A 19,267-nucleotide genomic window follows, 5' to 3' on the forward strand; every position below is an offset into this window, starting at 1 on the left:
TATGTAAAATTAGTTTATTTCATTTCCTTTCTGGAAGCATGCATTTTAATCAATAGGAAAATTAACCAGACTGTTAGAAAGTATTCAGCACTCAAGGGGGATAAAAATTCATTTCTGAAAAGAGCCAAATTTCATTGCTAGGAAATCACAAACTTCTCATGGACCAGGGTGTTAAAAAGATGTGGCTTTGTTACAAGATCTATGGACATTGTTCCTCACAGACATAGTGCTACCCCAATGTTACTGATGCCAAAGGAAGATGTAGAAAAAATTGCCATCCTACTGAACCAGGCTTACAGGCCCAAATTCCAATTTCTTCTGTAGTTCAAAGGGAGCCTAACTATAAATTTCAGAGAATGTTATACTGTTTGCAGTCAGTATGTAAATAGATATTCTTTCAATAGAAATGCATAGAAACGTCTCACTGGATACCTGCATTCAAAGGAAAGTGGTGCTAATGTTTGTTCTAGCTAAGCTTATACAATCTATCGCCTCCACCCTGGCTGACGTCAAACCGCAAGGACCTCACAGAATATCTGTCATAGAGAAGTGCTGCCATTTATTTTTTCCATGCACCTTCCATAAAAAGTTCATTTTACAAGAAAGCATAATTCACCGGTGGCCTAGAACTGAATCCAATGCTGTCTACATTGTAATGCTCTAATTATTAAAGCTCCAAAGATAAGCTGTCTGCTGCTGCAGTGCCAGAAATAGCAGGACAGCAGAACTCAACATCATAGTAGTATTTCTATGTGTATTGCCGTATGCCCTTTTTTAGGCATTATGTAATTCTCGATAAGTCATCTAAAGCTAGTTTTGGGGTCCTTAAAGTGTCACATTTGAATGTTTGCAATAGAGAGAGAGCCAAACCTTCTGATCTTGATGTTACTGCTGACTGGCTCTATCACCAGAGAAAGTCTCAGAGCCTTCTTTTACCACATCACTGTGGATGATACGGTTTTCTATCTAGATTTCAGATGTAAACAGTATTTTTATTCCTCTGGAATTTCAATCTAAACATTTCTAAATCAGTTATCTTTACAAGGTATGTGCCAAAATTTCCATAAAATAAGGTTGCTTCTATTTTAGAAGCTGCAAACTGTTACACAGGCACTTGCCTAAAAACACATTAAAGAATAGTAGAGAAATGAGGAAACCAGTTTCCTAACTGAGATTCTTTACTCCTAGGTTGTAACCACCAGAAACATATCTTTCTGGGGTAGAGGGTTGAGTGCTGTTTTTTAAAAATAGTAATCAGTATAAATCCACGAATAAAAAACATATTAAAATGATTTTTTTCCATAATCACATAAGCTGTGTTATACAAAAGAAGACTCATCCCTGCCAGAAAAGCAGTAATGATTTAGCCTCTTCTATTCCTTTACATTCAATAGAAAATAAAAAAAAAAAACAGGCTGAGGAACTCTGTACTGTTATGAATGAAATTCTGCCACAGGTCAATGTCTCTAACCCCAGGAGAAGGCAGGAGGGGTATGCTAGAGCAAAATCTGACCAACCCTGTACTACTGCTTTTAATACAGGCAAGCATCCTCCTAATTGGAATTAGCTCGTGGCTTGAGGGAAATGAAATAAGCAATAAACTTTATTATTAAAAAAACAACAATGAAAAAAACAGGGCAAATATTAGGTACTGCTCCACAAAGTAAGAAGATGAATGCTTTAATACTTACTAAATTGATAATGAAATGAAGTGAAATACGTAAGAACCTACCTGTACAAGTTGGACAGATGCTGCATCCAGAATGGTCTGAAATCTTCTGTATTTTTGTCCAATACTGATGGTTTAGATCTTCATAGTTGTAAACTTCACAGTAATCATATTTGGGACTTCTGTTTCTTGGCTTCTGTCTTGCTCTCTTTCTTTCTCTTTCTGTCTTTTGCTCTTTCTCTCTCTCTCTTTCTTTCTTCTCCTTCTACTGCTTTGTTTATACCTTGTAACTAAGCACCGTGTGGCGTGGCAAGTGGTGGCTAAGCCAGAAAGCAATAAGGTTCCTTCTTTTGCTTGCAAGCCCAGCCTAGCAGCTCTTGGTCTGAAGTTGAAGGCAACGTCATGGCTGCTGAAGCTGTTTACACTCTTTCTTCTTTCTTTCTTTTTTTTTTTTTTTTTTTTCCCCGATAGTTCACCCACCAGGTAATAGAGTCAGCTTTTAGGAAGTGGCTCAGTATAAATCTCTGTGTCCATTGACATGTAAGAACTCAATTGGATTACCTGACGCACACGGGAGCCTTACATCTAAAGCCCTGTAGACTGATGTCACTTTCAGCCCCCTGCCAATCCAGACAGAAGGAATACACCAAAGCACATGGGGTTAGGATGGGCTAAGGGGGTGAGTGTGTCTTTTGTGAGCAGCAAAATCCTTCAGTCCGTATCAACAATGTAGATAGAATTTTGATGGGTTTGCCTGGCAGAAAAAAAAAAAAAAAAAGAGAGAGAGAAAAAAGAGAAAAAAAAAAGAAAGTAAGAGAAACTGAAAGAAGCGTTTTTGTTTGTTTTATATTGACCAATCTGAAAAAAATGGTTAATTATGGCAAGGTGTAGCTCTGTACAGAGCAGAGGAAAGGGAGCTTGTGGGGTGCTGCAAGGCAACTGTGAACTGGGCATAAGAAAGTGGAAAAAATACCTTAGCAAAATTTCTGTTGGACTTACTCAAGAAGCTCTTCATATTAAGTGCTCCTCCACTCTTCTCAATTCTCTTTCTCTTGGCATTCTGTTTTATTCCTTCAGTCTTCAAAACAGTTATCTTCTGGTTTGAGCTAAATAAAAATCCCTCTGCCTCTAAAAACTCTAAATTCTTCATTCATTTACTTCCAAATGGTAAAAAAAGTCAGAAGAAATGATCAAAATCTGTATTATGTATTGTAATGTCAAATATCCACTTCTAAGGTAACATTAACGTCCAGATAGAGCAGACAGCATCTTATTTTTAAAAGTGACACTGGAAAGTTTGATGACAGAGCAGAAAATGTGGTAACATACAAAAGGTCAAAAGCTACATCAAAAAAATTTTCAGATCAGGCAACCATCTCTTTTGATCTCCGTGTCTGTGGTAGACACAAGTCAAGATTATTTTGCCACCAGAAGCTGAAGTCATCATTACACTAGATCCTCATTCTGTCTGATTTATCAGCTGACACTCAGCCATGTTATTTATGTCTTGTCTTGCCTTGGACTCTCATTGTCTCCACTCCTGATTCTTGTCCTTCAAAAGTGCTCTTCTGGGCAGTAGCTGGGGGATACTTCACTTTCTCCTGCCAGCTTGGTATAAGCATTCCACAAAGCTGAACCTATTTATTCTTTCTCCCTTTTTCCCTGAGCAATGTGATTTGCAAATCCAATTTCAGCTACCATCTTAGTGCCAATGCCTCACAGATGTCTCCACTTTAGATTTCTCTCTTGATGTCCAGCTTGGATTACCTCTCTTTGCCTGTCTTCATACAACTAGTCATTTAAGTTCAATATGGCCAAAATTAGCACCCATAAAGTTAGCACTCATTTCCTTATTTCTCACTCCTTTTTTATTTCTTAGTCACCATGAATGATACCACTGTTATCCCAAGCACATACCCTGTGATTCATCTTCAGTTTGGTCTTCTTCCTGAGTCAACTCTTCCACTGTATCTGGACCTTGACATGTGCTTTTGAATAAAAGTTACAAGCTGTGGTCTTCTGTATGAATCTGTAAACAACATTTATTCAGGCTTTTATCACCTCATATCTCAATTGCTGCAAATCCCTCTCTTCTGACAGTGACAAATACAATATTGCCTCATTCAAAACATCACAGAAACATCCATTTTGCTGTACTCTTTCACTGGGCACATCATTCATCTTTTTATGTCCCTTCACTGGTGCATTTGTAGCTACCCAATTTTATTTAAGTAGATGTGTGTATGATGCTTTTTGTAGAGTTAATAGGGCATGTGGCTTGTTGAATCATTTTGCTAGAAATAACGTGTTATGTGAATATGCTCCCATTAAGTCAGGTAGAAATGTTGATTTGATTAACTAATCAAAATGACTAAATAATTTCTGATCCATCACTTTAAGAAAAGATTCGACCATTCTTCTTGTGAAAACATGGGCCTGATTCTGACTGATCAACACTGATGGGAAACTGTCATAGTCCTGTTGATGTAAGCAATTGTTCTGGATTCATGAAACCAAGTTCTTACTCTTGGTTCCTTCATGATTCTAAATAGTCATTGAAAACAAGCATTTGGGGAAATTACTCACCTTCAGTCTGAACCGAAGTGGTATTTCGGACTCACAAACTCAAAACAGACAATATGAGAGCTTCAGCTGAATTCATTCAGTTCACCTATTGAATCCATTACTGTATACAGGTGACATGTATGTGATCGTGGCAAAGTTTATGTAACTAGATCGCTATGAAAGAAGGCTAACAAGATGAAAGACTATTTAGCCCAGTGGAGGAACTGCTGGATGGAGGCTTAGGATCTCCCTTATGTTCTTCCAGCTTTCTGAGAACTGGCAAGGATTAGAATCCAATTATTCTCTGACATTAATGCCTTTTCATCCCACAGAAGCTGAAGTGTGGGAAGCTCTTAAAGTTTACATAAAGGTGAGGATTATTATTTACTTTTCAGCTGATGGTGGTACGAGCAGGCTGTCAAAACTACAGTCACAGGTCAGGCATGGTGTTTCTATTAAACAGAGAAGACTCACTTTTGTTAAGTTTTAACAGTTTTTGGTTCAGAGTCCCATGGAGTGGACCACAAACTGCTTGAGTGATCAGAGCTAAATGGAGATCACTTGAACCTTCAAAAAAATCTCCCTTTTTGTTTCAAGTCTGCTCAAAGTCATATAACAGAATTTTACTACTTCTGACAGGGAACTTCCATGCATCATCCCTATACTCAATATAGACAGTTAAAAGATTTGTTTCCATGTGCTTTCTAAGCAGATTGGAATAGGTCCAGTTATCTATATTTAGGTTAGCGAAGTAGTACAGGGATGTGAGTCTGTGCTCTTGTTTTGGTCTTTGCAGTCAGGGGTATTTCACATCAGAGTCTTCATGAGACACCAGGTCTGATTTGTGTGCCCTGATCTCAGTTGTGAAGAAAAAAGAGAAGTCGATATGTACGCAAGGATCTAAGTAAGGAAATTAATTACAGGTTAATATCTGAACAAACATATCTGAACATTCTGGTTCTGTCTATGAAATAACTCATAAGTAAATGAAAAAAAAATAAACTGAGAATGGAGGAGGGTGTTTTTTAAATTTGTATTTGAAGGGGGCAGGAAGACAGCATAATTCAATTCTTATCTGCCACTGGTGACAGTAACTGGTTTACCTTAAGAACAATAGTTGGCAAAGCCTGCATTAACCCCCTGAGAGTTTCTAAATCTCCAGAAAGTTCTATGAGATGAGACCCAATTCAAACCTCATTTTTTAATACAATCTGTTTAATTTCTTCTTGCTTCTTTCACTGCTTTTGAGATGTGATGTGAGGCAATAAAACATGATTGAACAAGTAGTTGATGTTTGTAATACCCGACTGCTGCTCTGCTGATCCCAAAAGTAATTCAATGCTAGGCAGTATTCCTATGAAATGTCTTTCAGTGCATCTTTCTAGGATACAAGAAGAGAGGGTACGAACCAAGTGCTTCATGATAAAAGGTACAAGCTGGCATCTTTTAATGGCCAAATTTTCACAAGCTGTAATAGAGTCACTTACTAAATAAGAACTGTAACTTCATAGCATTAATCCAAGGAAAAGAAAGAGAGAAGCTTCTTTAAAGGTTTCTGGAATATGATGATGGAATTCCCTGTGTATACACTATGTTTCATTTAAAATAGACATTTTATTCAGCAGCGATATGGTTATAAGGAAAAAAAAAAAATCCTCTCTCTTGGGAAAGAGATTCTGTCTTTATTTGTTCTTGGCCTCCACAATGAAGCCTGCATACATTCAGATATACTTGTGTATTGCAGATTAACACTTTACTTACAGAGTGAAAATTGTTTTTTTCTGCAACAGTTGAAGTGCCAAAATATATTTTTAGTTGTGACAGAGAGAATATATTGCCAGAATCCAGCCCAGTGAACCCACTGTCTAATGCTGTCTAACATTGTCCTCAGATAATGCCAGACCCCAAGAACTTTTCCTAAATTCTATGAAAGCTTGCCCGTGCAAAATTTCAATTGACTAGTAATATAAATATAACACTGTGCTGTGTTAGTATCAGTGTGTAGAAATATGAGGCGTGTGATACCATAAGCACTGTTTCCTAATGGTTAAACTCCACTTCTCTCCACAAACAGTTTCCAGTTGGCTGGGCATGCCTCCCTGATTGTGCATACTCTGCTGCCAATTTACTCAGTCCGCCAGCTAATATAAATAGACTGTTCCTGGAATTATGGCAGCTCAGGAAGACCTTTGCAGGATCCATGAAGAAGGGGTTAACGAGATTAATGACATTTCAGACAACACACAGTTTCTTGACTGGACACACAGAAATGGCCCTTTGGCTGAGCTGGTGTCCCTGAAGTATCCCCGCGAACAAGGTCCCACCATCACAGACACGTTTATAACCTGTCGCATGGTGCCCCACGGTGGCTGCTTTCCCTCTGTCATATTTGCCAAAGCCAGCAACTGCTCAATTGATTTTGATTACTACTTAAAAAAAAATCTTAATATCAATTAATGATTATTTGCTAATAGTCAGAATTCAACTGTAAAACATTTGGCAATTAGTGCCTTTTTCTAGTTCTCTTCAAAGAGGGAATAGTTCCCTCCACCTACTTGAAGTTGATTTTGTGCTGCTTTTTAAGACATAATTAAGTAAAAAATCTAGCTGTTAGAGTGTTTCTATTATTAGGTTCCTTTTGATTTGTATGGTTATCAAACTAAAAGATCTTAATGTCTGATGAAGCTATCAACAATTAGAATGTGTGATTCTTGGTTCATTTTTTGTACACTTTTCAGGCTGTGTTATGTTAATTTGGTTTTTGATTATAATGAGTTTCTAGCACATTTCCATTTCACTTTCTCATGTGAAATGGAACTTTTGTGCCACAACCAATAGTAAGGAGATGTTTAAAGATATTACGAAACAATTTTGTTTACTTCACATAGGCATTTGTATTACTTCTGGAATTTCCTAAAATGTTTTGAAGTCTGAGCTTTGCTTCCACATACATCTATCTCCCTTAGCAAACAGTATTTATCAACCTGTTTTCATAGGAGGACATGGATGTTGATCCTGGCTGTGACTTATCAAGTGCTAGTGTGGAAAAACTGCCTACCCAAGTACCCGCAGTTCCTGCTGATCTCTTCGTGATGAGAGAATTGGTGAGGCATGGAGGGGGTTTCTTTTGCTCATTTCCAACAGACAGCTTGCACTGCTGCAACATACCTAGGTGCCTGTGTGATTATGATATATAAATGTTTAAAATAAATAATGATAGAATTACAGCGGCTGCATGTTTGCACAGGTGGTTCAGGCTGAGTGGTCCAATGAAATTCAACTTTTTGCAATGCAGTATATTGAAAATTGCTTAAGAAATGTTAGATGGTCCTTTCTTGCAAAAAAAAATCTTTAAATAGACAACCGAAAAGATATTTTAAAAAATCTGTACATGCAGTTCTTTGCCTGTTTGTCTAAATGTTGCTATCTCGCAGTTACAACTCATGCTTAGAATATCTTGTTTCTATTTTCAGCTTGTCTAAAATGACTGCAGGCATAATCAAATATTTACTTGCAGAGCAGCTATTGTGGTTTAAGGAGTTGCCACGTTGTATCTGTTCACTACAATCCCACTCAGCTGAAGCCTGTTGGGTTACTATGTGTATTATGCTATTCATTTTTGGTGCAAAAATAAATCCTTATTCCTTAATATTGAAGTTCTGTGGGTGAAAAAGGTAATTTTATATAGCTTTGTTCTGTTACTTGATGCTATAGTTTCTAATTTTTGATATTTTAATCATTGGAATTTGGGTCAGATAACTCAGATCCATTGCTTTGACACCAGAGATTTCCACCTGAATTATGTTTGCTTTGTAGTTTATAAATATTGATATGTTAAAACAGTGTTCACTACCAAGGATGTGGTAATTGATAAGAACTTAATGAAAATACTCAGAAATGACAAAACTACATCCCTAATGCAATCTCATGACTGCTGAATCCAGACATTTTAATATGATGTTCATAAATATACTGTTATTCCGATGTATAGGAGTGAGAAAGCTTGCAGTATTTTGACATAATTCAGAGTTTTTTGGCACTGCTTTTCTATCAGAATATTTATTAGACACTCAAAAACAGCGTATTTTAAAGCAGCAGTCCAAATACAAGACTAATGCTGCTTGGACACCTAAACTGGGGAGTTAAAAAGTTGCTTAGAAATACATCTCTGTTTAGAAGTGCTTTGAAAACTATAAAATCTTAATGAGAATTAGATTGTGCCTTGGAAAATAAATGTGACAAATCTGGATTCTAAGCAAAACACCGTTTTATACTTTAAAGGGACTGTTATCCTTCTGTACTTGCAAATCTTTATACAGCCTTACCTTGAGTAGGATGATCAGGAGCAATAACTCTTCCCAAAAGATACAGAGTACCGTCAATCACCTGTAAGGCCACGAGCCTTGTTGCACATAGCCATGCTGCCCGAGCACAATGTCACCCCACCTGTTTCTTGCAGTGGAGAGACCAGTGGTTAACACCGGAGGTCCTCTTGCCAATAGAAGGGATCATGTGAAGATACCACAACCTGTATCAGCCAAAATCAGCAGGGCTAATCTACCTGCTGGCGAAGATGGTTATGACCTACCCAGATTAAATTTTGCCTGCAGTGTGCTTTGGGGAATTCATGTTGCCCCTTCTGCCAGCTGAGTTTTGCCTTTGGCAGACATAAGCATGGCAGGGAATGCAATGTCTGACTGTGATCTAACATACTTAGCAAGGTGAACTCTCAAACCAGGAAACTGGCTAATTCAGTTCTGGGACTGTCCCGTGGAAGTGATCAGAGGTGAGGTGGGAGAGACTGTCAGTCTCGGAAACACGCTTAGAGCCTCGTGGGATCTAGAAAGCCCTGGGGGAAGAGTCTGAGCAACAGTTTTGTTTTGTTTTGTTTTTTCCTATAACCATTGTGTATATGTCTGTGGGGAACTGCAAAAGAAGCACTTTAACATATGGAGTGAAAATGGGCTTGCTTAAATTGAGAATTTTAAGGGTGGAGAGTGCAAAGATTTCCATAAAGTGGGCATATGAGTAGTAGTATATGAACTGCTCTTTGGAACTGAAGCTTTTAACATCATGATAGTGGGTGAAGCTGGAATTTCTGAAGCAGACCTTTAGTATATCCAAATCTGTGCCTATTACAGCCATGCAGAAGGACAAAAGCTGCTAGCAACAACAATCTCACTGTAATATTTGGCGTCTTCAAAAATGTGGCATAAGCCATTCAAATGTTTGGCAAAGTGTAAGATGTGAAATGTCCATTTTACTGTGCCCTGTGCCCATGTGGAAGATTTTATGTTTTGGAATACCGTTCCTAATTTCTTTTTGTACTATGTGGTGTAAATGTATGAAAGCTTGCTTCAAGCATATTGACATGGCTTCGAAGCATTGAGAAGCCTTGTTTTGTCTCTGAACAGGAACATTTGTAGAAGAAGAAATGAAGAAGAAAGAAGAAAAGAATTAAGAAAAGAAGATAAGAGGAAGAAAATAAAGGAAAGAAAGGAAGAAAGAAAGGAAGGAAGGAAGGAAGAAAAGAAACCAAACAAAACATTGAAAAAACAGTATGCACATCAGGTGCCAAGAGCCAAAGGCAGTGGCAATGAATAACTCCAAATCTCACAGCGAGGCACTGAAGATTTAGAGAAAAGACAGCGCCAGACCAGCTGCAGACCAAGAAGACGTTCCAGGCCCCAGACGCCCAGCGATGAGACCAAGCGCTGGCAGGCCGGGGCTGCCAAGGCCGAGGAGGATGCCGAGGAGCACAGGAGGACGGGTGCCGGAGCACGAAGGGGCCCACCTGCAAGGCGCCCGCTTTTGGCTAAAGCCCCAGCGGGCAGGCAGCCCGCCCAGCCGGCCGGCTGCGAGGTAAGGAGCGGCTCCGCGAGGCCACCCGGCCCCGCAGCGCCCAGCCGCGGCGGGGACAACGCGCCCCCCGTCCCCGGGCCGCCCCCAGGGCTCCGTGCCCGGAAGGGGGCGGCCCGGCAGCGGCGGGGCCGGTGCCCACGGGCGGGGCGAGCGGAGGGGGCGGAGCAGCCGCAGCCGCGGCGGGCGGGCGGAGCGCGGCGGTGTGTGCGCGGCCCGGCCCCGGCTCATTACTCAGCGGCCGAGGCAGGAGGCGGCGGCGGGAGGCGGTGAGCGCGGGGACGGGGCCGCGGCCCCCACAGGGCTGGGGACGGGGTGTGGGGGGGGAGCGGGGCCGAGGCGGGGCGGTGCGCGGGGAGCGGCCCCGCCGGGCCCGGCCGCTTTGTTTACGTCCCCGAGCGGTCGCAGCGGGCCGGGAGGGGGCGGCGCGGCGGGGCCGGGCCGGCCCGGGGGGCTCCCGCTGTCGGGGGGTTCCCCGGTGGGCTCGGCTCGGCGCGACGCGGCGGGGCCGGGGGTGGCCGGGCGGGTAATGGCGGGGGCCTCTTTGTTGGTGTGACAGGAGGGGCTGCGGGCTCCTCCTCCTCCTCCCCCCGGAGCGGGGGGCACCGGCACGGCCCGTGCGGCCTCTGCTTCCAGCCCCGGCCCTCGGCGGAGGGGCTGCGGGCGAGGAGGGGGGGGTGCAGCCGTGTGTCAGCCGCCTCCGGGGTGAACTGCCGTGACCTTGCTTTAAAAGCACCTCTGGACGCTGAAAATGCGCCTCTGGCGTGGTGTAGCTGCTCCAGCTGTAAGGGCTTGGGGCAGGTGGGCAGCGTCTTTGATTTGCCTTTTCCTTTTCACATTTCTGGTAAAAGGACCGAGCAGTCTCTTTGCAAATTTTGACTTGCGCCTTGATTTCTCAGTGTTGCTAACAGCATCCAATTTTACTCCTGAAGCCTATTTCTTGAGGCTTTGCTCTGGAGTGGTTCCATCAGTAAAGCTTGACCTGCTAATCTACAAGTATGAGTCCCACTTGATTATTTTGTTCCCCCAGCTACTGAAATGGATTTGAACAAATACTGAAATTCAAAAAACACACTATCATATAGAATGGGCTTGCTGAGGTCTTTCAGACAATCCCCAAACCCTCCATGGTTTGGCCTATCTGATAATGTAAACACAAAGGGTGTTATGCATGTTCGTGGCAGGAAAGTATTGCTTGCCCTGGGGCATGTGCCCATAGAATTTAGCACGCCTCTGTCACAGCTGGGTTTCATTTACAGGTGTGGAGACTTGACTAGTGATGGTCTCAGTTTACAGGAGACCCAGCCTCGCTTCTAGAGGTGCCAACAAATGCACTTCTAGGGCAGAACAGTATTTGAAATGCCTCTTACTGTGTCTATGTGTTTGCAGGTATATTGGCATCTTAGATAATTTTGAAATGGCTCAAAATGTTACATGAAGAGAAACTGGGCCAAATCTAGTTAAGAATACAGTCCAAATGAGCTCACTGATTTGAGCATTCCTTGTGCGTGAGAAGGGGAAACTCTTAGCTCTTTCAGTAGTAATGAGGAAAAATTACTTTAATTTCAAATGGTCCCGCGCTGTGACCTCAGTCTGGGGGGCAGCCATCTTGTCTCTTCCCCACTAGAATTCAAAGATGTGTAGCATAGACTGGTTAGGTGGTAGTGTGGTGATGCATCCCCCATCATTTTCCCCTCTTTGCTGTCGTTTTTGTCTTATATTCTCTCTTTCCTCCTCCAAGTGTTTGAATGCTCAGAAGCTCTGATAGAAATGCTAGGGAAATGATAGGGAAAGGAAGAATTAAACATCTACTGAACAAAACTAATCCAGAGTTTCAGAGCATCCACAAAGCTGGTTGCATGGAGCTGTTGTCTGAACTCTGAAAAAGGAATTTTAATGAGGTGTTCCTGTGTGGGGTCTTAAATCTCCCAAGCATTTTGGGCCAGTGGCCTCTAGAAGCATTCCAAGTCATCTTGTGGAGCACCATATATTTTGTGGAGACTTCTAGGTCAGAAACAAGAGAAAAATGATCTGGTATGGTTCTGAGTCGTGTGGTTTGGGACTGCTGGTTCTAGGTAGGAGAGTTGCCCTTTGTGTGTGGCTTTCATGTTTTAACTTGTAACCCAGCTGGTCAGGGAGCAGGGCTTTTGCAGCTGTATAGGAGTGCAAGTGTAACAACCTTTTGCAAATTCTGTAGGTAAACTTGTTACATTGTCTAGTTGTTACACAAATATAGGAAATAAACAAGTGTTTGGGATTTCAGTGACTTAATTTTCTGCCTGCTACTTTCCTGAAATGATGGTTATTTCTTTTAGTTGTTTTGTCTCTGTTAATTTATTTTTAAACCATGACATAATGGGGTAGTATTTTGAGATTTAATGCTACTTGGTTATTTGTTCCCTGTGTATTTTCTTTGACTTTTTTATCCCTTGTTCCTCAACTGCCTAAATTGACTGCTTATTGTGTAAAAGATGCATAGAAAGTACATGCTTAGCTCTTTGCTTCTGAGGTTTGATCCAGGGCTCTGGACTAATAATAAGTGACCTTTTTGATAGTCTATAGAAAAGCATGGTATGCTATTCTCTCCATACCCTCAACCCATGGGGGAAAAATGTGCTCTGCGTGCATGCATAGATTTTTCTAATATATTTTGTATATATGTAATATTCATTGCTGTATTTCTTTGCAAATTAGACTAATCTGATTGTAGGTTTTTAATAAAGACAATATATTTTATTGCTGTGAATGTTTTCTTTAAAAAACCCTAGTTCTTCATTCAAAACCTGCAGAAACAGACATCTGTTTACATTATGTATGTCTTGGTTTTTGAAAGCTCTTTAAACATTCAGTTTAAACTACTTGTGCTGTTTGCCTACTGAGAAGTTCATCACATCATGGATTCTGAAAAACAACTTTTATTCTGCTGAATTAAGCATCTGAACAAGTAGTTTTCAAATCTTTGAAGAATCTCCTTGTTTAAATAGAGATAGAAATTCACTTTTAGACTTGATAAAGGCCCTTTTGGCTATCCTTGTTAACAGGTGAACTAAGTTTAAAGAGGCATTGCTCCATATGACTGGCATATTTGTATGAAAATACACGAATAGCCATTTTATTTGTGTAAGTTTTTTTTAACAGTGACTTCAGCATCAGTGAAAGATAACTGGCTGATAAAATCCTTGCTTTCAAAGCAATTATAAGTGTTTATATTTCTATCATATCCATAGTTTCATGTTCAGTGGCTATCTTGCTCAAGCAATCTCTTTCCCTGCTGTTCCTCATTGCCAGCTGCTGTGGTAAAATAGATCAGGGAACTAACTGGTTGCAGCTGAAAAAAAATCTTTCTTGTGGACTATTTTTCAGCTTGATTAATTCCCTTATGTGTCTAAACAAACAACTATGCTGTTATGAGGTAGAAAGACAAGGAGGCTGCTGAAGTGGGAGTTACTCTCAGTGATATACATGCACGAGGGTTCACAGGTTAAGTAGCAATTGCTAGAAGACTAAAGCAATGCAAGTGGACAGACCTCTTGCACGTTGAGAAGTGCTTCTTTGAAGATATGTGCAGACTGACTCTTCTGCTGATGTTACCTGAAAGCATACTGAACAAGCTGCTTATTTTGACTGAATGCGCTGTGGAGATCAGAAAAAACTGGGGAGGAGTACCTACTAGGTAATGAATGTAAGAATACAAATGCTCACTTAACTGTTTGTATTATTTTCAAGAATACATAGCATCTAACCTTTAGGGTTTTTTGCTTGTTTGAAATGCCCTACTCCTTTTCTGTCCCACCTTTTATTCCAAATGTGGAACTCCAGGTATAGGTCACTGAGTAGTTTTCTAAGCTGTTTGTATTTATCAAATGTTGAGTGGAATTTTAGTACTATTCATACATATAAGTTCATCCTGTAGGAAATCAGCAGCCTTACTCAACTGTGACTGATACTTCTAAAGAAATGTACTGTCTCAGAAGAATTTGAAGATGGTGCCGAGAAGCTCAGGACTTCTTGGTGATGGGTGGAGTATGTTGCCAGTACATTGACTTGAAATTTACGGGAAGTAAACAGTAATAATTGTAGCTATGTATGATGTACCCTTCAATTAAGGGGAATTGTTTCTTGAAGTGCTAAATCAAAATCAACCAGAACCATCACATAATTTTAAAATGAAACTTAAATTCTCATTAGTTGAAGTAAAAATTGATGTGAGCTCGATGAATGCACCAAGCACATGGTAGCAAGACTTCTTTTGTACACGAGAAGACTTTTCCAGACTTATGTAGCATAAGGAATATTCCAGCTCACCATTTATTTCCTGAACAGCCGACACTGCACAGCAGTTTGCTTCTGCAATAGCTTTTTGCAGGCTTTGGGCGAGAATTCCTCCAAGAGGCTGGAGCTGACAGCATCAACCGGATCTGAGTCAATGCCGGCTGGTAACAGATCCTTCTTATAAAGAGGAGAACTGCCCAACCACCTGTGTTCAGAGAGTACTGTTATCTTAACTGTTCTTTATTTTTTAAGATATCTTGTAAGTTTTTTTATAAGGGCGGTGTTCCTGATCTGTGTCTGAAGAGATGATCATGGTGTACCAAGCTAATAAGTAAAAGTAACTTACTTGTTCTCAACTTTAGACATTCTTTTCCATAAGTGGTTAAAAACTAATCCTTGGTTCTTTTTCTGTACAAACTGTTTGCCTGTAAGCTTGATACCAAAATAAACCTCATAGCTGTTGCCCATATTGTCACTTTTGTTGTTGGATAAATGCTGCTTGACGTGTGAACAGACGCGATGCTTATTAATCTTTCTCAGTTGGATCCTGTAGACTAATGCTACATGGTGACTGGCAGAAAATGTACTTCATTTTGGTCATCTGTGTTGCAAACACAGCAAATACTGTATATGTGCTCATGTACATGCACTTCAAATAAACAAAAAGGGAAAATGCCAATTCTACAGTACTGCTGGAAAGCCTATTTCCTGTCATTATGGATTCGCAGTATTTAAAAAACAAAACCTCTTGACGGCTCTGGTCACTTAATTATGTTGATGTTATACCAAGATTTTTTTTTTACTGTAGATCTTAAAAGCATGCAGGAAAATATCTTAACTCAATATTTACACGTAACTATAAACGGTGGCTGAACTGTGTGTTCTACTCATTGTAGTCCGTGTAGCTCCTTCTTAAATATTTGCCTTGTATCTCAGTCTTCTGAACAAATCCTCGGCTGTCTCCAGTCTCGTTTTGTTTGTAGTGAAATGAGAAAAGTGATCATCTGCTATCACGTTCCTTGCTGTGATCTCAAAGAGGCGAGGATGCCCAGCTCTGTGAATGTATGGGGGCATATGTACTTCAGTGCATAAACCGAAAACAATCCTTCTGCTCTGTTTGGGGAGCAGCTGGTGGGGGAACAACTTCTGCAGAAGAGGGCCTGGGCCTCCTGCTTAGAGGAGGAGCTGACCAGGAGGCAGCACTGAAGGCTAATTACAGAACCTGGCTAGCCAGCATGGGAAGAAATTGTTCCCACCTGGGGGTGCTTGTGATGTTCCAGCTGTAGCAGTGCCTGGTAGATCACACACATGTGCACACCTGTTAGAGAAACAGGGGGCTCAGAGGGTGGGGGGCTAGAGCACCTGGGCTGGTGGAGGGATAGGGTCTGCAGCCTGTGGAGGAGGCATGGGGAAAATCTAAGTGCTGTCTTTAAGGGGAGGCTGTAGAGATGATGCAGCAAGACTCCTTGTAAAAGTGCACAGTAAAAAGACAAGAGTCAATGGTAGTAAACTATAAAATACAAGATTTTATTGGATGTGGAGGGAATATTTTCCTACCTCTGTTGCATAAGCAGTATCAAGAGCACAGAGGTAGGTACTATGTGTCACGGAATCTCCATCTTTCCACAGAACAAAGTTACAGAAATAAAAATTTGAAGTTGCACCTGTTTTGAGGACGTAGATGATCTCTAGGCATTACTTTCCATATGATTCTGCTGTGTATGGATCTATTTTCAAAGTAGCTTAAGGAAGTTGGCAAAACAAAGGTGCAGTGATGTAGATAAATAAGGCTGCTCATAACTGGAGGAAAAAGCAGTGAGTTGTGATAAGCATCTTCTTTCAAGTCTGCTAGTGGCAATGCTGGCATTTGTCTGCCCTGCGCTGAGCTTTCCAGCTGATTAGGCCAGAAGTGCTTGCAGGCAAGCATGAAGATCAGAAAGAAAGGTTATGGTACCTATCGTGCCTGGGTTCACAGCGATGAACATAACAGCCCATCCCTGAAGGAGCAGTCTGGCAGCTGCTGCCATTTGTCCAGGCGTTGCTTTCTGTAGCAGAGGATGATGTTGGCAGCTCGGCTGCAGAGCTTTGGTCTTCTGCTGCGTGGGTGATGGCTCCTCCAGGAAACAGCGTCACAGAGCAGATCTGGTCAGCTTTCCCAGCAATGGAAAGAGCCCTTCACGACTGCAGAGGAGTGGTAGGGCAAGTGTCAGCAGGGCAAAAGAAAAAGAGCCATCGTAGAAATCCTTTTGGGCTGCTGTCCCTTAAGGTTGTGCTGCTTCCAGAAGACATCATCCTGCAGCTTTTTTTGTTACCGCTAATTCTCATGTATTTGTCCGGCTAGTAAAGTTAATGTGAAGCATTGGGGAAAGGGAGGTGAGCAGAATAGGAAGTTACAGCCCCGAGTGATTGTTTTGTCTCTTAGGAAAGTGGCTGACCTGGGGTTTGAACCTGTAGGTAGTTAAATACATGCATACAGCTGCTCACATATGATTCCGAGTAGGTCTGTGTGAAATCTGGTGGTAGCGCATCACTGCAAGCCCTAAGTGTATTCTCTAATAGTTTTAATGCCTAAGTTTATGCCAGAGCAAATTTAACCTCAGTTATGATGCTTCCGCGGTCTTAGGTATAAAAATACAAACATTCTTATTACCATTTAATCTTAAGTTTTACTATGCAAACAGTAAAAAATTGGATGCCGTGGTTGACACACAGGTCAGCATGGATCAGATGGCGATTGTTCATTGTGCCCGTGTTTTGGATGGAGAGAAACATGACTTCCTGGTGAGTTCAGAGTAGGAAGGGGAGTAACATGATATCCTAAAAAGCTTTATTAGGGATGTGTGGGCTAAGTTCACTTGCTTCATTTAGTGCCAAAAGTGAATATTGAGGAGATGCACAGTAACAGAAAGATCATTGTGCATGATAGTGGTTCATTTAATGAGCAGTCAAGCCTTTCAACAGAGTGACTTTCATTTGCATGGGTTCCTGCAATGGAAAACTCATCTTTGTTGAACAATAGCCAGTGTATCTTTTGTAGTTTATTAAATTGAAGCATGACGATTCTTGTGCCACTTGTTTGTCAAGATGTGGAAAAAAACCCCTGAGTTTCTAATAAGCTTATATTTGCCATACAGGGGTCTCATTTATGTTAGCATGGAACTGTGGGGAAATCAGAAAATCTTGATGTAGCTAGAGTTACTTTATTCTTCTGCTCCTTTATTTTATTTGAAGCTTTTTCTTCCTGCTTTTCCTCAGAAATTTCCTCATCGCTGCTGTTAGTGTGCATAGCCACTAGCATGCAGTGCTTCTGAAGTTTTTTTTGTTCTTGTTTGAAGAATGGGAATTCTCAAGCCTTTTAGTTTGAGAACTTCTTTCTTAGTGTTTTTTTGCAAGGACAGAGCATCAGATACTGCTGAAGTCCAAGAGAAAAAAGAGAAACTGGAGAACAGAACAGACTATATTGCTGGTAGTAGTGACTCTAGTAGATTCTCTTGCAAACTGCCTAGAAAGCAAAGCCTTTATTTTGAAATGTAGTTTCAAACCCCAATGCCACCCTCCACCAGTAAATGACTGTGCACAGTATGGTTCTGCATTACACGTGGGGTCTGTGAAGGAATTGTCAGCGCTGAGGCTGTGATGTGTTTTGGAGATTTTTGTTCCATTCTAAAACTCTTATTGCTGAGCCATTTAATGCTAAATATTTTAGACAGGATTTCGTAGCACATTAATCTGCTTGTACTTACCAGATAAATGCATGAATTAGTGAAAATAGCACATTCATAATTGGATTCTAAGTTTTTGTAACAGGGATTTAAAGTTAAAACATTTTACAATATTTTTTTAGTGGAACTCTCAATGTGAGTCTTTAATGTCCTTTTAAAATGTTCTGAAAACCTTTTTCCCCAGCTGTTACACAACTCCCCGCTTCCTCTAGTGTTCTGTAGCTGTTTTCTTCTTCGATATCAGTATGTAATGAGTATTTTAGGTCACTTGATGTCTTTTGTTTGCTCATGTCCTTTGAAAGAATCAGAGAATCTTTCAGTCTGATTCTTCTGCTGACACATGTAGCTTCTATATACTTCATCTTCCCCTATAAGTAGGGGTTAAAGAACGTGCATTTCCTCCTACCCCAGAGTAGCCCTGGAATGGGATTTCTCTTCGAGCCTTGTGCAGACCTCATTGAACAACCCTGAATCATGTTTGCTGGATTATTTGCTGACGACTTGCCTTTTTATACTATATTATTGCTTTGCCAGCAGTCACTGGACGGGCAGAGGACTAGCATATGCAGGCAAACATTTGTCATTTCGGTGATATGGCTAGAAATAACATTCCTTTAGGTAGGTAGTTGAAACAGAATACCGAGTTTGATAATTTATTCTCTGCTCATGAATTTCAAGTTAGATTACTGTTAAGCTTTTTGAAGTACCTGAGTAAGTTGAATGGGCCATGACATATGATTCTGCCCCAAAGGGAAGTATAGAATGCAATATAGAATCGCATTCCTTTTGAACATCGTACTTACAGTTGTGTGAGAGGATTATGGTGTAAGTGGGATTTTTGACTTCTTATCAGATTGCACTTCTGGACACAATTGAGTTGGGTACTTCTCATTCATAAGATGGGACGGCTTTTTGAAGTCTTGCTTCACTGAATTTCCACTGTTTTCAGATTTTAACATTGTAAAAACAACAACAAAAAATACTACTGACAAATAACGCCCTACCAAAAAACTGAAAATAATCTGTAGAAGTCAGAATTGTATTTTTAACAGCCAGCAGTAACATTGCTCCTTCTTCATAGATTTATTTAGTACTTTTATATTTTAAGCCTTTTAAAAAATGTTTACCTTGAACTTCTCACCATCAACTGTCCTTTTGTATAATGTTTTATTTGAAAAAG

The 19,267-nt window shown here is 40.7% G+C and overlaps 2 protein-coding genes across 11 annotated transcripts in view; one reads left to right on the forward strand and one right to left on the reverse strand.

Moving 5' to 3' along the window:
- FRMPD2 (FERM and PDZ domain containing 2) overlaps positions 1 to 4,365 on the reverse strand; it is a 78,150-nt gene extending 73,785 nt beyond the window's left edge. For 2 of the 5 annotated variants that reach the window (XR_014586558.1, XR_014586559.1), the window contains exon 1: positions 1,733 to 4,364. The gene's annotated coding sequence lies outside the window, so the exon portion shown is untranslated. Of the gene's footprint in view, positions 1 to 1,732 lie in introns of all 5 variants that reach the window. The other 3 variants (XM_083843365.1, XM_083843366.1, XM_083843364.1) reach the window with 2 other exon arrangements.
- Positions 1 to 19,267, forward strand: part of MAPK8 (mitogen-activated protein kinase 8) — a 250,390-nt gene that overhangs the window by 193,186 nt on the left and 37,937 nt on the right. For 3 of the 6 annotated variants that reach the window (XM_083843396.1, XM_083843394.1, XM_083843391.1), the window contains exon 1: positions 10,215 to 10,362. The gene's annotated coding sequence lies outside the window, so the exon portion shown is untranslated. Of the gene's footprint in view, positions 1 to 7,230; positions 7,339 to 9,648; positions 10,097 to 10,214; positions 10,363 to 19,267 lie in introns of those variants that run through there. The other 3 variants (XM_083843392.1, XM_083843393.1, XM_083843395.1) reach the window with 2 other exon arrangements.

The sequence above is a fragment of the Anser anser genome (genome assembly GCF_964211835.1).
Source record: "Anser anser genome assembly, chromosome: 7".
In the NCBI taxonomy this organism is placed as follows: domain Eukaryota; kingdom Metazoa; phylum Chordata; class Aves; order Anseriformes; family Anatidae; genus Anser; species Anser anser.